This window comes from Myotis myotis, unplaced genomic scaffold, assembly GCF_014108235.1.
Source record: "Myotis myotis isolate mMyoMyo1 unplaced genomic scaffold, mMyoMyo1.p scaffold_m19_p_16, whole genome shotgun sequence".
In the NCBI taxonomy this organism is placed as follows: Eukaryota; Metazoa; Chordata; class Mammalia; order Chiroptera; family Vespertilionidae; genus Myotis; species Myotis myotis.
Genome location: NW_023416320.1, coordinates 44431516 through 44456258, shown reverse-complemented (window position 1 = coordinate 44456258; position 24743 = coordinate 44431516). Strand labels below are relative to the sequence as shown.

The 24743-nt window shown below is 50.8% G+C and overlaps 1 pseudogene; it reads right to left on the bottom strand.

Annotated features, from left to right (window-relative positions):
• Nucleotides 1-23813, bottom strand: part of LOC118670836 — a 72309-nt pseudogene extending 48496 nt beyond the window's left edge.
• Between the last annotated feature and the right edge of the window lie 930 nt (nucleotides 23814-24743).

Sequence of the window (24743 nt, the reverse complement as noted above, 5' to 3'; positions counted from 1 at the left end):
AGTGGAGAAGGAGCTGCGTCCCTGTCACAGCTTCGCCTGGCTGTTGGTTGTGGGCTTGCTTGACCCCAAGCACTGTGTGACCCCTAACACAGCTGCTCACAGACTCCTCGATGGCTGCTGAAGATTTCCCCCTTGTCCACTTGAGAAATGGTGGCCTGGAGAGGTTAAACGACTTGCCTGAGGTCACCATTACCTGGAAGCAGAGCCAAAATCCATACGATTTTGGTGTCCCAAGAGCCCATGACAGTGTACGGCCCCTGGGGCCAGAAACCCAGCTAGACTTGGCCACCTGCCCATCTTGCCCAATCTCTCAGCTTGAGGCCGAAGAAACAGGTTCTCAGAGAAGCCAGGGAAGTGGTTGGGAGCAGCAGGGATCGAGCGGGGGGCCTGGGCCTGCCCTTGGTGTGGGTGGCTTGGGGAGTGAATGGGAGGGGCCTCGGGGGTGCCGACCACAGGCACACACTGGTCCTGACTCAGGGACCAGGAATCCCGTGAGTGTGAGGCAGGGACAGGGGTGGCTTCTCCAGCCACAGCCAATGATGCTTTAGTCAGTCACCACCCAGCTAAGTGCCTACTGTGTGCTGGGCCTTGGGGGTGCAGACCAGAACAACCTCAGGTGACATTATCCACCCGGCTGGGGAAGCGAAAGCTCAGGGAGCCAACATGTCCAAAGCCACACTGTTCTCGGTGGCAGAGCCGGGACAAGGACCAGGACAAACCCAGTGTTCTTTCCTAAGAGAGGGAACAGTGACCCCGTTACTGATTGTCCACACCAGGACACGTCTGAGAGTATAACGGGATGCTCTTAATAAAAGGACAACAGGCTCAAACAAGGCTGTCCCAGGCAAAGCGGGCCATGCGGTCACATGAACCGTGAGCTGTGACATGCCAGCCGTGGCAAGAGCAGCTCTCCACATGGCCGAGCTGTCACATCGGCTCTGAAGAGTGGATGTCAGCGTCACACCTCCATTTAACAGGTTCAGAGACCCAGGCCACACCTGCTCAGGACCCCAGAGCTAAGGGCAGCCGCAGAAGAGGAGTGAGTGGGCAGAGACGGGGCCTGAGGGAAGGAAAAGAAGCAGGGCCTTGTCAACCGGTTGGGTCAGCTTGGGGAGGGTGTGGCTGTGAAGGGGCAGCACCTTGGCAAGCTGGTTACCTTTAATATCCCCCCCCAAGGAAAGAGCCTTGGGGGCCGGGGATGGGCCGGGGAAGGGTCAGGGGAGGGGCCTTGCATAGTCAGGGAGGTTCCTCATTCCTGGAGCCACAGGGGACCTGGAAGGAGCCACCACCACGTATGGCTCAGCCTCCCTGGGTGGTGGCCTCTCAGAGAGGGAAGCCCTCTGCTTCCTTCCTTTTTTGTTTTAAAGCAGATTCAAAAGCAACCAGTCTGGGGTCTAAGGGCCAGGAGGGCACTGGGAGAGCTGCACCCTCCATCAAGTTGAATGGAGGGCAGTGCCCCAAACCGGATGGGACCAGGGGAGGGACAGGGGAGAGGGCTGTCGGAGCAAACCCAGCCAGGGGAGGTCATGCCAGCCCCGCGCCCCAGGAGGGCGGGAGGCCAGGCCCTCACAGTCCCTTCAGTTCCTGCCCGCACAGCTCCCCTCAGCCCCACCTCCAGCCCTCTGCTTTCTAACAGGGAGTGCCTTCCTCTTTCTATGTTTCTCCCCTCGGCCTGGACCCGGCCATCCTCAGCCCGGAGTCGGAGTCGGGGTGACTTTCAGGAAACTGTCATTGTGAAAAACCCAAAACACCCCCCCCCCCATTGCCTCTAAGCACCTGGGGTGAGGTGCCCTGATCTGAGCTACCGGAGCGGGCAGGGCACAGGCTGTCAGCGTGGAGCCTGACGAGGAGGAAGGAGAGCCCCCCACCCCCACCCCACACTCCACTGAGGAGCCCTGGAGAGTGGAGGGAAGGCTCACCCAGGAAGAGAGAGTTGCGTGCCAGTAAGGGCTTTCATTCATTTACCTGTTGACACCTGAAGCCAAATTGAGACAAATAAGGCAAAAAGGAGCTGAGGGGCAGGGAGAATGGACGCTAAGTCCCTACTGCTGAGACTTAAAGGTCTGAGATCCATCAGCTGCAGGTCAGAAGGGGTCCTGGGACCAGGGATGGGCCAAGGCGCCCCGGGAGGAGGAGCAAGGAAGCAGAGGCCTGTGACATTCACTACTTCTCTGTCCTCCATCCTATGGCCCCAAGGCCCTGCTTTCTGTTATCAAATACACAAGGCCACCATGAGGCATCAGGGGCCGCCGACAAGTGGTTCTGGTGCTTACAGTTTGGTAAGAGTTTCCCGGTAAACAAGAACCCCGTCCCAAACAAGAAAGCTCACGTGGTGGGAATTCAGGCCCAGGACAGACAGGCTGAGGAACGGGCATCTGGCCGCCGGGACAGAGACGGCGTGCCTGGGGGTGGAGCCCACTCCAGCCGCCCCGGTCAGGACCAATGCCTGCACCCCCTGCAGCTGGAGCGCAGCTGGGCCTCTGGACCTCTCCAAAGCCACTCCCAGGCCTGTGTGCCCAGCAGACAGGGCTGCCATACTCGCCGAGTGACCCCAGCAAGGCACGGCTCATCTGCACCCTGAGAAGGCCTCTTTGCCCATTAAAAAGAGAGGGAGAGAAAGTCAGTAAGCAGAGGTTTACAAAACTGAAAAGGTTACAATCAAAATAATCAAAGGCAAAACTGGCTGCCTCCTATTCCCCTTTGAAGCGATTTCACAAACTGAATTCCTTTCCTTTGACCAACTTTCCCAATCCTCACATATTTACCTTGCGGAGGAGGCTAGTAACCCCCCACCCTTCCTCCTGGCAATGTTCCACTCAGCACCTCCCCCTTGAGTACCCCAGCTGTCCAGTACCAGCAGCACCTCCGATAGAACCAGGGTTCTAGCGAATGAGCTGAAATTCTCACTGTCCCCCTCGGAAGGGGCCGTTAGACTCCCATTACACAGATGACAAAACTGAGGCTCAGAAAAGTTAAGGAGTTTGCCTTAGGCTCACAGCCAGTTAATCCAGGCTGGTCAGCCCCGAAGCCCAGGGCTCTGCCCACCACAGAGCAGTTCTCAAACTTTGGTCTCAGGTGCTCTTCACACTTAACCATTACAGAGGCCCTCAGCGAGCTTTCGTTCTTGTATTTGCTTTATTAGAAAATAAAAATCAGAAAAACTTTATCCCTATGAAATCCCTTCACAATAACAAGCCCATTTCATATTGACATAAATATATCTTTTAATGAAAAATCACCTTATTTTCCAGCTCAAAACAAAAATTCGTGAGAAGGGAGGCATTGTTTTACATTTTGCAAACTTCCTTAATGTTGGGCTTAAGAGAGTTGGGTTTCCAACTCTCTGCTGCTGTGTTCGGTATGGTGCAATATGCTGTTTGGTTAGAGCATAGGAAGAAAATTCTAGAACCCCACAGAGCCTCGGAGAAGGTCCCGAGCCAGACTTTGAGAATCACTGTACTACATCATACTGCCTCATTTCTGACGCTCCAAACCTAAGTTCTTAAAATGGGGCTTGCACGTCATCAGTGCTTAATATGTTTGTTGAGTGAATACATACGCAAGTCCAGCCCTGGCCAGTGTGCTCAGTGGTTAGAGCACCAGCCCGCACACCAAAGGGTCCCAGGTTCAATTCCCAATCAAGGCCACATACCGGGGTTGCAGGTTTGATCCCCAGTCCCAGTGGGGTGCATGTGGGAGGCAACCAATTGATGTTTCTCTCTCATCTCTCTCTCTCTCTCTCTCTCTCTCTCTCTCTCTCTCTTCCCTTCTCCCTTCCATTCTCTCTAAAAATCAATGGAAAAAAATGTTCTCAGGTGAGGATTAACAAAAATAATAAATAAAGAAATAATAAGCAAGCAAGTCCCCGGCAAAGCTAGCTGAGGAAAAAAACCATATCTTGGGGGAAAGGCAGGTCTAAGCTTTATCTGTAGCTTCCATTACCCAGGCCCTGCCTTTCCACGGGGTGGAGGGGCCAGCAGATGCTGAGCCAGGCCGGCAGGACTGTGGGGTCGGGACAGGAATCCTCATTTCAGTGCCTCTTACACAGCCTGGGCCTCCTCTGGACCAACCACAAAGCCGCACAGCAAGGGGCCCTGGCTGGCAGCCGCATGGATGGGCACCGACTCTCCATGCAGCCTAGACACTGGGGAAGGACACCCGAGACCGGGCAGCACAGCCTGCTGTGCTTCGGGGTATTTGCAGTGGTTCTCAACTCTGGGTATTTATTTGCCAAGATCTGGAGACTTGTTTTTCAGTTGGTTTGTTTTAAATATACTTTTATTGATTTCAGAGAGGAAGGGAAAGGGAGAGAGAGAGAGAGAAACATCAATGATGAGAGAGAATCATTGATCGGCTGCCTCCTATATGCCCCACACTGGAGATCGAGCCCACAACCCGGACATGTGCCCTTGTCCGGCCATCAAACTGTGACCTCCTGCTTCATAGGTGGACGCTCAACCACTGAGCCACACCGGCTGGACAAGACTTGTTTTGTTGTCACAACAAAAGTGGGGAGGGGATGCTACTCAGCATCCTGCAATGCAGAGGACAGCACCCTCCGTCCCCCAGCAAAGACTATCCAGCCCAAAACATGAACATGCTGAGGGTGAGGAACCTGCTGCAATGGAAGGAATATGGGCTCCAAGCTCAGAGGCACCAGGTGCAAATCCCTGCTCGGCCACTTTCTAAGCCTGTAATATGGTAGATCACTTCCTGGGCTTCCTGGGGACAGAACCTCCCCTGCAAGATTGTGGAGAGGATCAAGGGGCACGTGCCTGCCACCTGCCAAATGAAGGCAGTGGTCCCTCACTACTCAGAGCTAGTGGCATAGTGATCGTCGTAACAATGACCTGTGTCCCGGGCCTGCCCCTGGCCAGCAGTCTGCGGGCTGCCCGGTGGATGGCAGCTCGGCCTCCTTTCAGGAAGCTCACAGCCCAGCAGCCAAGTAAAAGTTCCACGATTGCAGCTATTTAAGTCGGCACGCATGTGAACAGAGACTGGAATGTTCAAAAATCAGAGGGCTTATGGGTAGAAAGGGTTTTTTCTCCTCTTTTTTCCAAAAAAAGAAAACTTCAATGTTATTTTTATGTTGTTTTTCCCATCAAAAGTAGAAAGGGGAGGATGAAAGTGAATTTAACATGTTTTAAAAAACAAAAACATGTAAATGATTGAATATGAACACAAGGGCCCTTCATCTTAGGTCTTAATGACGGTTTGGGCACAAATCTAATTTCCACCCATCCTATCATTTTCTAAATGTCATGGTTGACATTTCTCCAAGGCAGGTACTGGATCTTTTGTAGAGTGAAGCGCAGTCCCCTTTATTCACCTGCACTGATCCTCCTCACGTTCATATTGCGGAACAATGGACCCACCTGCATAAGCCCTCGAAGTGCCGGGTAGGAGGTATGTGTGGTGAGTGGAGTCAATCAGGGAAGGCTACCTGAAGGAGGCAAGGTCTGCTCCACATTTGTGAAAGCAGGCCTCAGTGGGGAGGAAGGGAGGCCACCTGAGGATGGAATGATACATGCAAAGGCTCAAGGACAACAGCCCCAAAGAGACCAGCCCTGGGGAGGCCTTGGAAAGATGCCCTCCAACCCCCCAGGGCTGCTTGAGCTTCTGGTGGAAATGCCAGTGGGCCAGTTAGAAATGAGTCACAAAGAATTCATCACCCCAGTGCCCTCAGGCTCTCCATGGCCCTATTACTAAGCAGCCGGGAGCCCTCCTCACATCCACGTCTCCCACACCCACCCACACAGGAGGCCCCAGCGCTGGCTGATTCTCCATCGCCAACCCCTGCGTGCCTAGGCTCTCCTCTGCCCTCCGGATCACACACACACACACACACACACACCAAACTGGGGCATCTGGGCAACTAACTCCCTCTCTCTGAGTTCAGCTTCCCGGTGCTTACAATGAGGTTGATGACACTCGCCTTGTAGGGGTTGTAGGAAGGAACCACGAGGAAAGTGCCAGACATCCTGTCTTGACACCCACTCCTTTTTTAAAAACATATTTTTATTGATTTCAGAAAGGGAGAGGGAGAGAGAGAGAGAGAGAGAGAGAGAGAGAGAGAGAGAGAGAGAGAGAGAGAGAGAGAGAGAGAGAAACATCAATGATGAGAGAGAACCATTGATCGTTTGCCTCCTGCACGCCCCCCACTGGGGATCAAGCCCGCAACCCAGGCATGTGCCCTTGACCAGGAGTAAAAGCGTGACCTCCTGGTTCATAAGTCGATGCTCAACCACTGAGCCATACCAGCTGGGCGCACCCATTCCTTCCTCAGCTCCCTACTCCCATACCTCACCGCCTCCAGCACCTCCCCATGCTCAGGTGGGCCTCTGGCTGCCCAGAAATGGGCCAAACACCACGCCGACCCCACCATTCAGCCTGAAGCAATCACCTCCCTGCTCCCCAAGCTCCAGACACTGCCTCCACCATCACTACCTCCGCCATCACTGCCTCCGCCATCATGCATCACTGGGGGAGAGAACTGACTTTTCCCAAAGGCCAATGAGCGTTCGATCAGAGTTAGACCAGATTCCTCCATCCACCTGAGATCACACCCCTCCCTGTGGGGCAGAAGAATTCTGTTCTGTGAAAAGCAAAACAAAGCAAAACAAAACCTTTTGCCTTCTCTTTAAGAACTTTATTTCAAAACACTGGCCTGTGTTGATCTTTTGACAAACATGGTGTTAGGCAATGCCTCCAGGGGCCAAAAGAGACATCGGGGAGCATCCCTCTATGCAAGGGAGCAACACTGGGAGCCACCGAGGGCTCTGCAGTGGCTGGGCCAGGCTCACACGCTGAGATGAGGAGTGGAGGAATGATAGCAGGAGGCCCGTGCCAGCCCCGGCTGACCACGGCGTCTCACCACCACTGACCCCATCCCTTCAGACCCAGCTCAACTACAGAGCAATTTTATTGCCCCACCCACCGCTCTGCCCACGGGCACAGACCCAGGCCAGGAAGCCCCAAAGAGGAAGATGGAGACCAGCACAGAGCCAGGGCACCGTCCTGAGTGGCATGATCTTGGGCAGCTTACCAACCTTCCTGTCACTGTGCCTCTTTTGTACAATCCAATAATCACAGTACCAACCTCATAAGACTATTCTGAAAATTCAGTGAGATTACATAGAACACTCAGAAGACAGCTGGTGTGTATTGGCGTGTAGGTAGTGAGAGAGGACAGGCATTAGGCGGCAGAAAGGACTCACCTCCCCAGGAGGCAGCTGCCTTCACCCTCCCGAAAGCTGAGCTAAGCAAACTGCTGAGGACTTGGGGACTCCAGGTTACAAGCTCTTGCCCTTTTATTACCTGAACCCAGGGATTAAAGATAGAAAAGGCCCTAGCCAGTTTGCCTCAGTGGACAGAGTGCTGGCCTGGGGACTGAAGGGTCCCTGGTTCGATTCAGGTCAAGGGCACATGCCTGGGTTGCAGGCTCGATCCCTAGGAAATATATTAAAAAAATAAATTTAAAAAAAAGAGCTGCCACCAGGATTCCTCCGAAGGAGAGCCTGCTTTTGTTTAGGGGTGGGGAGAGGGGGGACCAGCAACACCTTCATGGGTACCTGGGAGGCAGGATGAGCAGGAAGGAGGTGCTCTGCCTCCAGAAAGGAGGAGGTCTGGGAGGAGCAGCGGTGGGGGGAGAAGACGAGGCTCCCCCGTGAGCCCCATAGGATCTGCAGGAGTATCTCCTAGTTTCAGGTAGCTGGGGGTTTGGGGTGCACAGAGCAAAGGAAGGTCTAAAACTCACGCTGGGGTGATGCCGGGCAGGACCCAGGCTCACCTGGAAGTAACCAAGTTGTGGGAGAGCTTTGTATTCCCGTGGGCGAAGGTAAAGGGGATTTGTAAACCAAAAGGCCAGTCAAGTGGGGGTTGCATGGTTGGCTCTGAGGAAAGAAAACAGCATTTGGAAGTTGGAGAAACAGAAACAGAATCCAAAGTGAATGGGGAGACGGTACTGGAGGGTGGCTGGGTCGGGCCATGAGAATCTCTTGATGGTGGCTGTTAAACTTTGCCGAACACAGCCCGTGGTCAGAAACGTTCTCATGTGGTGAGCCAGAATCCACATATAGAAAGTGACTGTGTATGCCCGGCCGGTGTGACTCAGTGGTTGAGCATCGACCCATGAACCAAGAGGTCACAGTTAGATTACTGGTCAGGGCACATGTGCAGGTTGTGGTCTTTATCCCCAGTAGGGGATGTGCAGAAGGCAGCCAATCAATGATTCTCTCTTATCATTGATGTTTCTCTCTCTCTCTCTCTCATCAATAAAGATATATATTTTTTAAAGTGACCTGTGTATGCGCACGCTCACACACACACACACACACACACACACACACACACACACACACCATATATATATATGGCTAATATGCAAAGTGTCCCTGCAGGAGTTTGACCAGGAGACCAGGAGTTCTATTGCTTGCTATGACGTGTGCTGACCACCAGGGGGTGGTGTGGAACGAAGGAAGGCCCCAGCTGGCAGCCGGAAGGCCCCAATCAGCCCTGATCACTGGCCAGGTCTAGGGACCCTGCCCATACACGAATTTTATGCACCGGGCCTCTAGTACATATACTAGTATATATATGGGAAAAATGGAGATGGGTTGAAGTTCAGCTTTGGGGGTGTCATGACAATTTCATCCAGATCTTAAGGAGCAGAATGGCTGCATGACATCTGGGTTCTGTGTGCAAGAACACATTCAGAACCACCGGTTCCCCTAATCTCCCTCGACCCCCCTCCCAGGGGCCCTGTGTTTGCCATGTACCTGTGTGCCAGGTACCTGTGTCTTGGAGTCTGGGGTCCTCCTGTCTGTGTGTCTTTACATCTGTTTGTCCGTATGTCTGTGGATTTGTCACTGTGTACCCCTGCAGGCCATGGAGGGGTGTGGTTTGGGGGTTCTTTCTCATGGGCCCTCAGTGCCATGCGTCTAAGAGAGGCCTGGGCAGAGCCCTGGCTGTGTTCCAGAACCAGAACACTTCGGGGCTGGAAAGGGCCTTGAAATGCCTTGGCTTGAGCACTCCCTTTGGAAATGGGGGAAATAGGGAGCACTTTATGGGAGGGCAGAGAAGCTGTGGGGAAGGAGAAGCCCAGAGAGGCGGAAGGTCTGGAATCCTGCCAGCCACCCAGCAGCCGCTGGTCGCACGTGCCTGTGAAGCACTCAGAATGGGAGGGCCCACGCTGAGAAGTGCTGTAAGTCACACACCCAGGCTCTAAAGGTTCGATATGGGAAACAAGAATGTAAAATGGCACAGTGAGTTCTGTACTAATTGATGTTGAAATGATTCTATTTGGATATGTTGGGTTCAAGGGTATTATTAAAGTTAATGGCATCTGTTTATTTTTGCTTTTTCTTATGAGACTATCAGAATCAAACTAGGATGCAGCTCCAATTTCTGACCCACTTTATATTTCTATGGGACACACTGACTTAGAACCTTGCACCAGGTATTTCACTTCTGTGTGCCTCAATTTCCCCAGCTGTAAAATGGGTATAATAATACCTATCTCTTGGGGTTATTGTGAGGATTAATTGAGAGCACGTGAAAGTGCTTTTAAATATTACAGAGCTGTTCGGATGAGGGTGGGGAGTGGTGATGGTGGTTGTAACTCAGATTCTAGCCACAAATGTAGAAACAAGGAAGGATTTAATATTGACCTTAAGCAGACATGCATAAGGGCCAGCCCTGAAGGTAGGCAGGGCATGCGGCCACCCACTCACCACACTTTTGGTGCTAGAAAAAGAGTGATGCCCCCCAATCCCATAGACCTATTACCCAGACCAACTCTTTCAAGAGCCTAAGTCCCCGCGTTCTTGCTCAGCAACTGGCCTTTGAACCAAACCACATCATCCTCAGCTTCCATGAGCCCCAGCAACCCCGCCAGCCTCCTCTGATGCGGGGGCTGTGTCCTCCTAGGCCAGCACAAAGCCTTCTTCCCAGGACACCCATCCTTAAAAAGACCCCTCCATCCACAACAAGGCTTCTCCCTGTTCTTTACCAGAGACCCAGGGTCCCAAGGGTTTCACAAAGAGGGAGATGGCCCCAAACCTGGCCTGGGGGCACCAGCCCTTCCTGGGACCATCACCTCAGGCCATCCCTGTTGCAATGGTGGTCTCGTAACCATCGCTTACAAAGCCAGTTAGGCAAGCTGCTTTTGCGTGATGGGGCTATCTTGAGTAAACAGCATCCTATGTCCCCTGCCGGTCACTTGCTCAAGACATTGCTGGACATTGCATTAGAGTCACTGACACACGGAGTTTTGAAAATGAAAACAGGCCCTCTGGCTTATAATCAGATAGCATTTAACTCATTCATGATTGCACCAGGTCTTCCAAGGCCTCGAGGCCACGGGTTTAAGAACTGCTGGGTTAGCCAAGCAGCTTTATGGGAAGTAAGATCAAGGCAGGATACTTAGAAATATGGGCCCAGCTACAGAGAGGCTACTGCTCAACCCCACCTAACAAGCTGTTGCTAGGGATACGCCGTCTAACACTGGAGTCTGCAGTGAACAAGACACAGTCCCTGCTCTCAAATGGCCGCTATTCATTGTGGGCCACACCCTGTTCTGGAGGCTTCCCACGTACCTCACTCGGTCTCCATGGCTCCGTGAGATAGTTGGGCGTCTGTGTCTCCTAGACCCACCCCCTCCAGTTGATTCCAATGTGTACTCGATTGGGAACCACTGATCCAGCCCTACACACTCACCTGAAAGATAAAACAAAGCTCAGAGAGGAGAAGTGACTTGCCCAAGGTCGCTCAGCATGCTTGCTGCAGCGGCAGGACTGAAGCCCCTGGCCAGTGCTGTTTCCGGGCTGTAGCCCCTCATAGTTTGCAGAAGAACTTCACGTGTGGCTCCTAGCTGGTCCACACCGAGCCACACTGCATTGCTTCCTGCCACCACCCTCTCCTTTCACGGGACCCAAAGGAGAGAGATCTGCCTCAAGCCACACAGTGGCAGGAACCAGACAAAAACTCAGGGTCCCGGCTACAGATGGGAGATATGGCTGCAGCCCCAGATGCCTGAGGTCAGCCTCTGCTGAGCCCTGACACCACGAGCTGAAGGTCTGGACACCCCCTAAGGACAGGCCGTGCAGAAACCTCCCAATGGTCAGTTCTCAGGAGTCCTGAGATGATGCCTTCATATCCACTGTTCTGAACACTCCACAGTGTATTCATAACAACCCCCACTTTACCAACGGGCAGGCTGCAGTTCAGAGAGCTCTCGGGGCTTTGCCCCAGCACCAAGCTAGGCCGGGACCCAGAACCAGCTCTGTGGGCCCTGAGTCCAGTGCTCAGTGCGCCTGGGGCCTGGGCCTGGGACCCTCTGCTTTGTGCTTTGTGGAGGAAGTGGCCCCTGCCTTCAGAGATGGGCATCATGGCTTATAATTAGAGGTGAGGTGGGGGAACAGTGGGGAGGACAGGAGGCCCAGTTTGACCAATTCTGGTGTCTGGGTACCTATTGGCAAAAGGCAGATATCCCCCAAATGTCTGTGAATAAGTAGGTGAAGCCCAAAGCAGGCAGGCTATTTCTACATCTTCCCTTCTCATCTAATCATTTGAGGATGAGAGAGATTCAAGTCCCGCCCACACCTCCTGATAGGGGCCTAAAGCAGAGAGAGGGCCTGCGGAAGGGCCCAGGACCTGTGTTACTTACAAGCACAGACACAGCGATCCTCAGAATGCTCTGAAACAGGAACTCATTTCCGTCCCCACAATCGCTCTCTGAGGAGGGCACTGCTACTGTCCCATTTAGAGATTAGGGACTAAGGCACAGAGAGGTTAACTGGCTTGCTCAACGGCACACAGCTAGGAAGAGGCAGAGCTGGGACTCGAACCCAAGCAGCCTGGCTCCAGAACCCATCTCCGGGTCCTCTGGTTTTCTGTGCAACGTCTGCCTGGGTTCCTGGTGCTGGCAGTCTCCCCGGGAAGGTTACAAGCACAGCGCGAGGCTCTTAAATCTGGATGGAGACCGTGTGAAGACCAGCCACTTTCTGGGATGTGGCACCTGAAAGTCCACATGGAGGCCCAACTCCGGACCCAGCCCCGTCTTGCCCCTTCCTTCCCCGGGCGCTGCTGTCATCAGAGTCTGCACACCGCCCACGCCAACCCCAGCAGTTGGTACTGCAACTTCCCATTGTTCAGAAGGGGACACTGAGGCTCAGAGCGGCCACAAGTGATCTGCTCACAGCCAGAAAGCTAATGGCAGAGCCTGAAGTTATAGCCTCAGCTTCTGCCCCTCCCTTGATTTCATTCTTTCCAGGGTCCCTTAGAGGGAGTCCATGGGAACTGTGGCCACCTTTTGCAGGAAAATGAGGTGCTAAGTCAGGTGACTCTTAACTTCTGAGCGGGTCCTCTCCTGCCTCCTGCTGCCACCATGGGTCCGCTCCTGCTGTCGGCTGTTTCTGCATCTCTGTTTCTGGAATCTGCTGATATCAGCTCCGTTTAGAGTCCAGAACCATCAAATGGCCCAATAATGCTCCAGCCCAAAGGGAAGGGGTCAAGGCTTGGCCGGAAGCTATGTTAGGGCCTGAGAGCCCCTCTTGCCCATCCTGGGATGTCCAGGGACCCAGTTCCAGCCCTGGATGGTGGGACCAGTCCCAGGGAGGAGACGTGATGCGGATGGGGCATGTCCTAATGGAGCAGCACCAGCCACAGAGTTCTCAGTGGAAGCAAGCAGCCCCACGTGCTGAGCACTCACTCCCTGACAGGTGTGGCTCTAAGTGCTACAAGCCTGGCGCCCACCTGGGCTGTGGGCCCTACAGAGCATAGATGTTTGCTGCCCTCGGACGTGGTGGGGCCCGAGGATCAGCTGGCACTGAGGCTGGCCGGGCACATGGTTGTGGCCCGAGGTCTGGGCGGGGGTCCAGCCACCATCTCAAGAACCCAGGCCCTGCCCACCATGTCCCCTTTCCCAACCTTTGTTTTGCAACCAGTCAGCCGACCCAGTGAACATCCGGGACCCAGGAGAACCACCTTCACTGACCTGTTTCTATGTGTTTCAGAAAAGAGCCCCAGGGCGTGAGGGTGGGGGGGCCCGGCCATCAGATGTGAGGCCAGGAGAAGGCCCTGCCGCCTGAGCATCAGCCGCACTGCCCAAGCGCTCTGAGTGGTCCCATCCCAGGGAAGGAGACAAAGCCACTGGAGAGGACACTGGAAAGCAGTCCTGTTGCCCATGATTTATTTGGGGATGGGATAGGTCAAAGTTCAGAGAAAATATTTTGCTGTGCAACCTTAGGCAAGTCACTAAACATCTCGGAATCATTTTCCCTGCAGTAAGATACAGATAATCCTGGCCCGTCTCTACTCCATAGGATCATGATACCTTATAAGCAGTCACATGCGGTCCTTACTTTCACTAAGAGGTCACACTTCTCCCAGGTCATCCCCAAGAGAGACCAGTGAGATGTAGGGGTGTATTTTACCTTCCTCACAGTGCAGCTGAGGAATCTGAGGCACAGCAAGGCTTGTCCCTCCACCAAAGGCTTGATAAGTACCCACCGGGCATGTGCATAGGGTATGGGAGTGATCGCAGAAGAGAATGAATGGCTCACCTGGGCTGCCAGGTAAGGTGCTACTGGAAGCAGACCCAGCTTTGAAAGCTACTGCCTTCCAATAACGGTGAACCCCCAGGCTGGGAGACACATCAACCTGGCCCTCCATGGGCCCCCTGCCTATCCAAGGCCTTGGACCACTTTAGGGCACTTATGTCTGGCCTTTCATAGAAGCATAACAAACACTTGTTGTAGGATGTGAGAGGAGACAAGTTCCACATGGTTCTTAGGTTTGCAGCTTGAGCAACTTGGTGAATGGGAATGCCATTCATTGGCAGGGAACATTAGGAAAAAAGGGATTTGTGGAGGGAAATGGGGTTTAGTTTTGGATGTCTCTTGGTTGAGGTGCCTCCATGGTGCCCAAGTGAATAACAATAAGAAGAAAAAATAATTCAATTAGGAAATGGCCAGAGGGCCTGAATAGACGTCTTTCCAAAGAAGACATTCAGACAGCCAGTAGGTGCATGAAAAAGTGCTCATGAACCATCAGGGAAATGCAAATCAAAGCCTTAAGGAGGTGTCACCTCATGCCTGTTAGAAGGCTGTCATCAAGGACAAGAGCTAAGGCGTGCTGCTGAGGATGCGGGGAAGGGACCCTGGTGCACTGCCCGTGGGAGTGTAACCGGTGCAGCCACTGTGACCAGCAGTGTGGAAGGTGCCTCAAAAAACTAAAACTAGAGCCACCCTATGATCCAGCAATTCCACTTCCGGGTATATTTTCAAAGGAAATGAAATCACTATCTTGAAGAGATCTCTCTACCCCCATGTTCATAGCAGCATTATTTATAATAGGAAAGACATAGCAATAACTTAAGTATCCATCTATAGATGAATGGATAAAGAAGATGTGAGAGATATATGATGGAATATTATTCAGACATAAAAAGGAGCCCTTTGCAATGTAGATAGAGCTTGAGGGCATTATGCTAAGTGAAGTAAGTCAGAGAACACAAATATCGTATGAACTCACGTATATGTGGAATCTAAAAAATCAAACTCCTAGTAACTGAGAGGAGGATAGTGGTTGCCAGGGGTCAAGGGCATGGGGGAAATGAGGAGATGTTGGTCAAAGGGTATAAATTTCCAGGTATATGTTCTAGGGATCTAGTGTACAGCATGGTGACTATATTGTATTGTATTGCAACAATATAATGCAAAATACTGTACGATACCCTTGAAAGTGGCTGAGAGTAGATCTTAAAAGTTCTTGCCTTTAAAAAAAGGTAATGATGTGGGGTGAAGGGTGTGTTAACTAACCTTTTTGTGGCCATCATGTCACAATACATCCGTGTATCAAATCATCCCATTGTCCATCATGAACTTACACAATGTTGGATGTCAATCATATCTCCATAAAGCTGAGGAGGGAGGGGGGTGGTGGGTTCTGAAGGAGAGAGAGAGAGCAAGAGGTGTGTGTCCTTGAAGTCAAGAGACCAAAATACCTCTGAATAACTGATGTGACAGCTCTGTCAAATGCTGCCGAGTGCCTCCTCTTTTCCTGAGCAGTGTTGCTCCTGAGTCCATTCAAATAAGCTACTGAATCCCCTCAATTCTAACACTTGCTTTTTGTTTTCAAATTCTAGCATTGTGGAAATCAGGGTACCCTTTGCAATCACATTTTCCCCCATCACCCACACCAAGCTTGTCAATAAATAAGTAAGTAAAGGTTGTTACTAAATCAATACAGCATCTTATAATCAATCAGGGGAGAGGGGATACGTTGTCATGACAACGAGGAGAGCAAGGCATCAGAAGAGAAGCAGGAAGGACCTAGCATCTATTAGGCATCTTCTGTGGACCAAGAATAGTGCTGAACGCATCACATTTTGTTTCATCAAACAGCAGGAAAAGGAAAGAACTTACAAGGGAAGGAGAAAGTTTGCCAATTTAGCCTGATAAAGGATCGGATCCTTATTCCTGACAAGCAACAGAGGAAAAGCCAAGTTCCTGTTGGTTTGTTACTCACCCTCATCCCCATCCCCCCAAAGCACCACCCAAGAAGTGACGGCCTAACCAAGTTCAGTGTTTTCCCAGAATGTGTGGAAAGCTTTTAACATCCATAAACACCATAAATGTTTCCCAAAGTCATCGACATTCACAAAAACCAGGAGACTAGTTTTTAAAAATAGGTAGGAGATCTGCCCGTTGGTTTTCTGCGAGCTGTGCTTAAGGACTCTTTCCAAAGTTTGGCTGGTTCCTGCTCCCCTGATTGAGCCTCACTGACTTGCTCTTGAGCTGGGTTTGATCATGGCTCGAATCTGCTGTCTTTATATGGGAGACCCCCGGGCTCTGGTGCCTGCAAGGAGGGCAGAGATACAGGGAAATGGGCCGGGTTGTGTTTGCTGATGTGTCATTGCTCAGTCACTGTGAAGTGAAGTCGGTAACTTTGTGAATGGCACTGATCTTTGGTTTCATCTTTTTCTTGTTTTAAAAGCTCCAACAAAAGTGTGGCCAATGCTAGCCACAGGGAGCAGGAAATGGAGCCTAAACTTTTATCCCCTTTTATCCCCAGAGGCAGCAATAGGTCAAGGCAAGACCAACAGTGAAAGCAGACTTGCCCTTCTCTGGGATCAGATACTCTACAGGGGCACGTCCTTGGCAGTTTTGTTCCTTTTCTCTATTTCCAGGGGGTGGCTTTTCCCTCCGTAGCTGGGAGGTGCACCTTTTGAAGATTACCAAGCCATCTGTCAGCACCTGTTCTCCGAGCCCCAGAGCGCCTCCTTCCCGGCGGGTCCTGTCTCCCTCTTCAGCCATGCCGAGATCTTTGGGGGGCGGGGGGGTGGGGCACACTGTCCCAGGAAGCAGCTGTGAGGGACCAGCCACCGCAGGAACTGGCTGGGGCACCTCGGTTTTCCCAGACAGCACCAAGGGCTGGGCCCACTGGGACTCCAGGCCTGATCCTATCTCCTATCTCCCTGTGAAGCAATCGCATAATTAGCAGCATGAATACCCATGCCATCTGGGGCCTCCTGTCTCAACCTGGGCCCCGGCGCCTGTCGCAATGAATGCTTAACTGATTATTCAGCTCCTTTCCAACAAGCTGAGTGGAGAAAAATGGGGTCTCGCTCTGGACCAGCTGACTAGCACCCTCGTCCCCTGGGCTAGGCTCGGTCTGCAGGACAGGTCTATCCAGAAAGCTGACCCCTCACGCCACAGGGCACCATTTTGACAAAACAGCTGAAATGCCAAAACAGCCCCAGGGGTGCTGGACCTGGCTTTGGCTCATGACAATTTTTGGAAGGCTGTTTTCTTAACCAACATCCCTTGAGCTTTTCTTTTTCTTTTCTTTTTTTTTTTTTTTTTTTTTTTTTTTACAGGCAAGGCCCTATAAGGGTTAATGAAATACTCTAAGGAAGATCCTCTGACCTCCAATTTCCTACCGTTTCATAAAAGAAGACTCATATAGTATCTGAAAAGACAAATGGGCTGGGTGGGGAGCAGGGCTAATGTCCACATTGATTGAACAAGGAGGGGAATCCTGCCCTGAAGGTATCCCTATCCCCATTTTAAAGCTCCGATTAGTTCAGCAAAACCAGGAGAAGAATGCTCTCATCCGGCTCTGCATGGCCTGGGAGATGTGCTCTGAACCTTCCATCCGGGGCAAGTCCAGGGCAAGCTAAGTCAGTATCATGATGCTACCAGCTTCCGTGCAGGTTGGTCTGCCTCCAGAGCCCAGCTACCACCCAGGCTCAGCTGGCCCTTCAAGAATGGTGCCCATAATGGCGCCACAATTGCTCGGCATTGGGGAGGAAAGGAGGGAGGCCCTAAAACTGTCACATGCAATTAGGGACCCTGACATGCAGAGAGGGATCGGAGGGGCAGGTGGAGAAACAGGCCGGGTAAATTTAGGGTAGAGTGAGAAAATGAGAGGGACTTTCAGACCTGTGGCTCTGCCTCTGCAAACCCCTAGATCCTTCCTTTCTAGACGTTTCCATTCCTTAAGAGGTGACGCTGCATTGCTCAACTACCATGCTCAGTTTCTCATGGGTGTTCCAGGCCCGTTCCCAGAGATGATATCAGATGTGGATCGTGGATTACCACACGAACTGAGTTAAACTCAGGAAAGGTTTGCTGGGTGCCCTCTCACTGGTGTCTCTCCCAGCTGCACCCACCTCCCCTTGGTCTTCTCTCTTTCAAAGCCCACTCTGAATGCTACCTCTGGCATTGCTGCACCCTGCAAAGCATCATGGTGTGATGGCCCTGTGTTCAAATCCAGTTTCCTCGATTCAGAAGCCATGTGCCCTTGTGCAAGCTATTAACCTCCGTTTCCGAATCTGTAGAATGGGAGCAATCCTAGCAGCTATCACAAAGGATCCCTGTGAGAAGTAAATGTCTGACACATATACCGCCTCTGGAATAGCACCCAACACGCAGCAAGTGCTGCCTCCCTGTTAGCGACGGCTAATTACTGTGTGTGGGTTTCCTTTATTCCCTCCTCTGGGAATCGCCCACTCTCTGCATTGGCATAATGCCTTTCCCAGGAAGTCCCCAGGAAGCATGTGCTAAGCGCTTGATGAGCCTGAATTGGAAAGCCTGCGCCTGGATTCCAGCTCTGCTCCTTATCAAGGGCGACTATGGCACGTTAGGAAACTTACCCTCGGTTTCCTCATCTGTAAAGTGGGGGTTAAACTAGTTCCCACGCAGAAGGATTTCTATGCAGATAAGCAAGAGAATGCCATAAAGAGTCCATCAGAACAGAACGCAGGGGCTGGGGCGCAATGAGGGCCAGTATGGCTCTTATTAGCACATGAACTTGCTCCCTGGGGGTTCACAGATAGGAGCCACCGCAAACAAAATAAAGAAAGGGGTGGGTCTTGGTGCCTTCTTTATCCTCTCTCCCTCCCACACCAAAACAAAATATCTCCCTCCCTCAGCCCATCAGGTGGATGTGGTAACCTTTGTGCACAGAAGATAAAAGTCCTTGTTCCGACAAATACGGTCTGTGTGGCCTTGGGCAGGTCACTACATATCTGCAAACCACAGCTGCTGGTCAAACACTACATCAATTAGTCATTCACATAATTAGTCTATCTGGGCCTTCCCCAAAGAAAATAGCCAAAGACACTCCTAAGTGTTGCTCCCTACACGAACACTTATTGATCAGGGCTGAGCCGGGCCCTGGGTGAGGTGCCGGAGGTACAGTGCTACATGGGGCTTTCTGCAGAGGTTGACACAGAGAACTACACACACTAGGGGTGCCGAGCAAGTGCAGCGAGTACTTGCTCTGAGCCAGGCACGGTGCAAAGAGCTCCACAGAGATGATGCCTTTCCACCTCGCTACATCTCTACATTGCTAAGTACGATTGTTATCAGCCATTTCATAGCTGCTCAACCCGAGGCTCCAATAGGTTACATAATGTTCACAGGCTCACACGGCTCATCAGCTGCTCCGAGAGAGGGGAGCACGGAGGAGGAGCGTGTATCCCAGCAAGAGCAAGGGGCTTGTCAGGAGGGAAGGCTTCCTGGAGGAGGTGAGGTCTGCATCTTGCAACATGAAGGAGGAGTCAGCAAAGGGGAGGGGTGAGGAAGAAGGGACCGCAAGGGCAAGAGCCGAGGGAACAATGAAAGCATGAACAAAAGGGATGTGATGACAGGTGAAACGAAAAGATAGCGGTCAAGTGGCTAAAGACTTGCCTGCCACGCTATTAAGAATTGGGGTTTTTATCTGGAAGGCAATGAGGGCCCATTGAAGGATGGGAAACAAGAGGAAGACATGATCAGATTTACCTTGGAAGCTCAGGTCATTTGCCCTCATAAAGTTCAGGCGTCCTCAGGGTTCCACCTCCAAGAGTCTGCAGAAGGCTATGGGCACCTCGCAGCCAGTGCAGGGCTCATGGCCTTTACACCACCATGGTCTGAGCCCATGACTCCACACTGGGTACTGGCCAAGTGGCTTTATCTCTCTGAACCACAATTTCTTCATCTACAAAGTAAAGTAACAGCAGCTCTGTGGTCGGACTCAGGAGACTGAACCTGGGATTGTATCTGTACGTGCCTAGTCCAGGATCTAGCACAGCAGACCTGCTCCTTTTCCTGAGATGGTTCTCCTTGTTCCGAAGATCAAAATAAACCATTTGTGAACATGCTCTTTGATTGACCAAATGAGTGAAGGGAACTTTGTTATTTTTCACAATCAGAAGCTTTGAGCACTCATGAGCAACCCTGAAGGCCTCCGATACAAAATGATTTTTAATTCAGCTGGGGCCTGACTTAGAATTGCAGAAGCAATAAAGCTGGTGAGAGTGGAAAGTTGTTTGGCAAGTGAGAGAGTCTGACTACATTAGTCAGGTGAAGACTGAGCTGCTAGAACACAGAAGTCCAAATTTTTTTTTAATTAATAAATCTTTATTGTTCAGATTATCACGGATGTTCCTCTTTTTTTCCCCCATAGCTCCCCTCCACCTGGTTCCCACCCCACCCCATGCCCTTACCCCCTGCCACTGTCCTCATCCATAGGTGTAAAATTTTTGTCCAGTCTCTTCCCACACCCCCAACACCTCCATCCCCCCAAGAATTGTCAGTCCACTCCCTTTCTATGCCCCTGCTTCTATTATATTCACCAGTTTATTCTGACTTAATTTTTAGGCTCACTTGTTGATAGATATTTATTTGTTGTCACTTTGTTGTTCATAATTTTTATCTTTACCTTTTTCTTCTTCTTCTTCTTCTTCTTCTTCTTCTTCTTCTTCTTCTTCTTCTCCTTCTCCTTCTCCTTCTCCTTCTCCTTCTCCTTCTCCTTCTCCCTCTCCTTCTCCTTCTCCTTCTCCCTCTTCTTCTTCTTCTTCTTCTTCTTCTTCTTCTTCTTCTTCTTCTTCTTCTTCTTCTTCTTCTTAAAGAATATCCTTCAGCATTTCATATAATCCTGGTTTGGTGGTGATGAACTCCTTTAGCTTTTTCTTGTCTGTGAAGCTCTTTATCTGACCTTCAATTCTACATGATAGCTTTGCTGGGTAGAGTAATCTTGGTTGTAGGTTCTTGCTATTCATCACTTTGAATATTTCTTGCCACTCCCTTCTGGCCTGCATGGTTTCTGTTGAGAAATCAGCTGACAGTCGTATGGGTACACCCTTGTAGGTAACTGTTTTTCTCTTGCTGCTTTTAAGATTCTCTCTTTGTCTTTAGCCCCTGGCATTTTAATTATGATGTGTCTTGGTGTGGTCCTCTTTGGATTCCTCTTATTTGGGGTTCTCTTCACTTCCTGGACTTGTAAGTCTATTTCTTTCATCAGGTAGGGGAAGTTTTCTGTCATGATTTCTTCTAAGAGGTTTTCAGTATCTTGCTCTCTCTCTTCTTCTGGTACCCCGATAATTCGGATGTTGGTACGTTTGAAGTTGTCCCAGAGGCTCCTTACACTATCTTCATATTTTTGGATTCTTTTTTCATTTTGCTTTTCCGGATGGGTGTATTTTGCTTCTTCGTATTTCAAATCTTTGACTTGATTCTTGGGATCCTCTAGTCTGCTGTTGGATCTCTGTATATTATTTTTAATTTCAGTCAGTGTATGTTTAATTTCTGACTTGTCCTTTTCCATTTTTTTGGTATTCTCATTAAGATCCTTGAAGGTCTCACTAAGTTCCTCGGAGGTTCGTAGAAGGTTCTTGAGTAGCCTTATAACTGTGGTTTTGAACTGTATGTCCTCCATCAGTTTGCTTTCCTCCATTTCTTTCATTTGTGACATGTTTCTTTGTCTCCACACTTTTGACTGACTGTGAGGACCCTCTGTGTCTACAGTAGAAGAACTTCTGTGCTGGAGACACCCTTATGGGGTAGGACTTGCTTCAGTGGGGCTTTGGTGCTCACTGAGTTTGCTTCTTGAGTGTGTCCCTTATGGATGTGAGTAGTTGAAATCTGGTATCTGACAAGGGGTACCCTGGCTCCTGGATCTCCAAGTCAACCACTGTGTGAGTCCACCCAGCAGGAGCTACAGAGATATCAGCAGCTTTCTCCTCTTTGTTTGGGGTTTGGAAGTTTTGGAGCTCTCTGACCCAGCTGCAGTTTGTTAGGTTTGGCTGCAAAAGGGCAGGCAGTTCCTTTGCCCTGCTTGGGTGGGGATGTAAATTGAGTGGGGTGGGGTCTCAGAGAATCACCAGGGCAGAGCAAACAGCAATGACTGTTGTCAGCCTCTCCGCGATTCCGTGCGTCTCCCGCGACTCCGCGTCCCGAGTCCCTCTGCGTCCCCGAGTCCCATGCTCCCACAGCAACAATGATCCCTGCGAGCAGTTCTGTGAGAAAGCCACCCTCGCTTTCCAACCTGCTGCAAGACAGTCCAGTTTCTCCCCGTAGGAGTCTGGGACACCAGAGTCTCGCCGTAAATGAGTTCAGTTCATTCAAGAGCTTGTATCCCCTTCCGATTGAAAAAAACCACGCACCCAGGTGCAGCCGCCTCGTGCACGCCTTTGTACCTCTGTTCTTGGTGCCTCTGCCCCTCCTACCCGGTCTCAATATGCTTTTTTCTTTCCTTCTAGTTGTAGAACTTCCACTCGGCCAGCTTTCCCGTGGTTCTGGATGATAGCTGCTTTGTCTTATAGTTGTAGTTTTAATGTTGTTGTGGGGGCATCACATACAAATTTATACCTTATGCTGCCATCTTGGTTCTCTCCTGCTGTTTCCAAAATTTTTTTGTTTTTCTTTAAAGAAACAGTGTCAAGGTGAGCTGTCCGGGTCAGCAATGAGCCTCTGCTCCACATGGTCACTCAGGGACCCAGGTTCCCACTTCCTGTTTCTCCATCATTCCCTAGACTAGAACATTATTGCTGTCAGGATGGCCAAAGTTGAGTCACCATCTCACCTGAGATAATATTATTGAGATGTTATGACTGCAATTTATACCAGTCACATTGCTACTTACTTCACTCTCCTATGTACCATATCCTTTTATCCCCATTTGCTTGCTGATCACCAAAACCCATGTTCTTCTCTTCATCCTGGACACACATCTAGACTACATTTCCCAGCCTCCCCTGCAGCTGGGTGTGGCCATGTTACTGAATTCTCTTCAGAATATTATGAATGGAAGTAATACTCAGGCCTGGCCCTTAAAAACCTCCATGCAGTCTTTCACATCTAATTGATTGGATGGCTGAAATGACCCCCACCTTGGAAGCTATATAATTAAGATGACAAAGACACTGGAAGCCAGTCTCCTCAAATGACTACATGGTGCACAACCACCACAACTTGCAACTACCTTAGACTGTTGTGCAAACAAAAAATACCTTCTTGAACCATGAAGCAATTAGCCTGCCCTAACCAGTACAGTCCATTTCACAAATGTAGGAATGGACACACAGAGAGGTCAAAACATCTGCTCAGTGTCGCGAAGATGCCACGTGGGAACTCAGGGATTTACTAGTAAACCCACTGATTCCAAAGCCTGGGCTCAAAATGCCTCTTATGACTTATTTTTTTTGTCCATTTTATTGAAGTTTTATATACATACATGCAATGAAGTTGATCCTTTTAAAGATACAGTTGCGTGAGGTTTGGCATATGCAGTCGTGTGCCCATCAGCACAGCTAGAGAACATTTCTGTCACCCCCGAAAGGTTTCTTGTGCTTTCTGGCAGTCAGCCCCTTCTCTTCTCCTTTCCCAGCCTCTGGCAACCACTGACCCGATTTCCTAAACTTTTGGAATCATTAGGTCTGCAGCTTTCAAGGCTGGTTTCTTTCTCGAAGCATAACGATTTGAGGATTCACCCACGTCATCGCACGTATCGATAGTTTATTCCTTTACTGAGTAGTCTGCCAATGCGTGGAGATACCGCTCTTTGTTTACCCAGTTACCAGCTGATGATGTTTCCAGGTTGGGGCTGTTAGAGGTAAAGCTGCTGAAAACACTCACATACATGTGTATGTGTAGGCGCAGATTTTCACTTCTCTAGGGATCCATGGGTCCCACAGAAAGTATATGTTTAACTTCACAAGAAACTGCCAAACTTTTTCCCAGAGTGGTTTCCAGATTTGTACGAAGATGGCACCAATGGCGAAAAGGGAAGCCCTATCCGTAAAGGAAATCTAATTTAAAGCTAAGGCTTCAGGGACTAGGAAGACAGTGCTGAAAGGTGCCCAAAGCCACCGAAACCTTGAAGATCCACATCACCTCCTTCCAGCAGCCCAAGACGCCGTGGCTCCGACAGCATCACCAGGAACCTCAGAAGAGCATCCCCAGGAGAAACAGGCTTGACCATCTGCCGTCATCAAATTCCTTGACCATGAAGTTGGCCATGAAGATCAAGGTCACACTGGTGCCCATCGCGGACATCAAGGCCAACAGGCACCAAACCCAACAGGATGTGAAGAAGCTCTATGACTTGACCAGCCAAAGCCAACACTCTGACTGGATCCCACGGCCAGAGGAAGGCGTGCATTCCTCCCCTGACTACAATACTGAGGAGTGTCATCCGAAAATGGAGATCATCTCAATCGAGTCCAGTTGGCTAATCCTATCTAATAAAAGAGAAACATGGTAATTGGCGTACGACCGCTACCCTTCTCATTGGCTAATCAGCGAGATATGCAAATTAACTGCCAGCCAAGATGGCGGCCGGCAACCAGGCAGCTTGAAACTAACATGAGGCTTGCTTGCTTCAGTGACGGAGGAAACCAAAGCTCCCCCCTGCCTTGCCAGCCTCTGAGCTTGCAGTTTAAGAAACATTGTAACGAATATAGAAGCTAACAAAACCCCAGAAACCTGCTTTCAGCTAGCCGGGATCTCAGAGCTGGAGTTGATACAGAGTTTTGATTATAGAACCGAAACAAACCAGATACCTACTTTCAGGAGCAGAGGCCTAAGAGCTGGAGCCTCAGAGCTAAAGCTGGCCCAGAATAAAAAAGAAAAAAAGAAAAAAAGGAGCAGTTGGGAGCTTCAGTCCCAGCCTGAAAACAGCCCTCAGCCCCTCACCCAGACTGGCCAGGCACCCCAGTGGGGGACCCCCACCCTGAAGGGTGTGTGACCAGCTGCAAACAGCCATCATCCCCTCACCCAGGCTAGCCAGGCACCCCAGTGGGGACCCCCACCCTGATCCAGGACACCCTTCAGAGCAAACCAGCCAGCCCCCACCCATGCACCAGACCTCTATTCTATATAGTAAAAGGGTAATATGCCTCCCAGCACCAGGATCAGCGGAGCCGCGAGGCCTCCCGGCACCGGGATCAGCATGACAGGGGGCAGCGCCCAAACCCC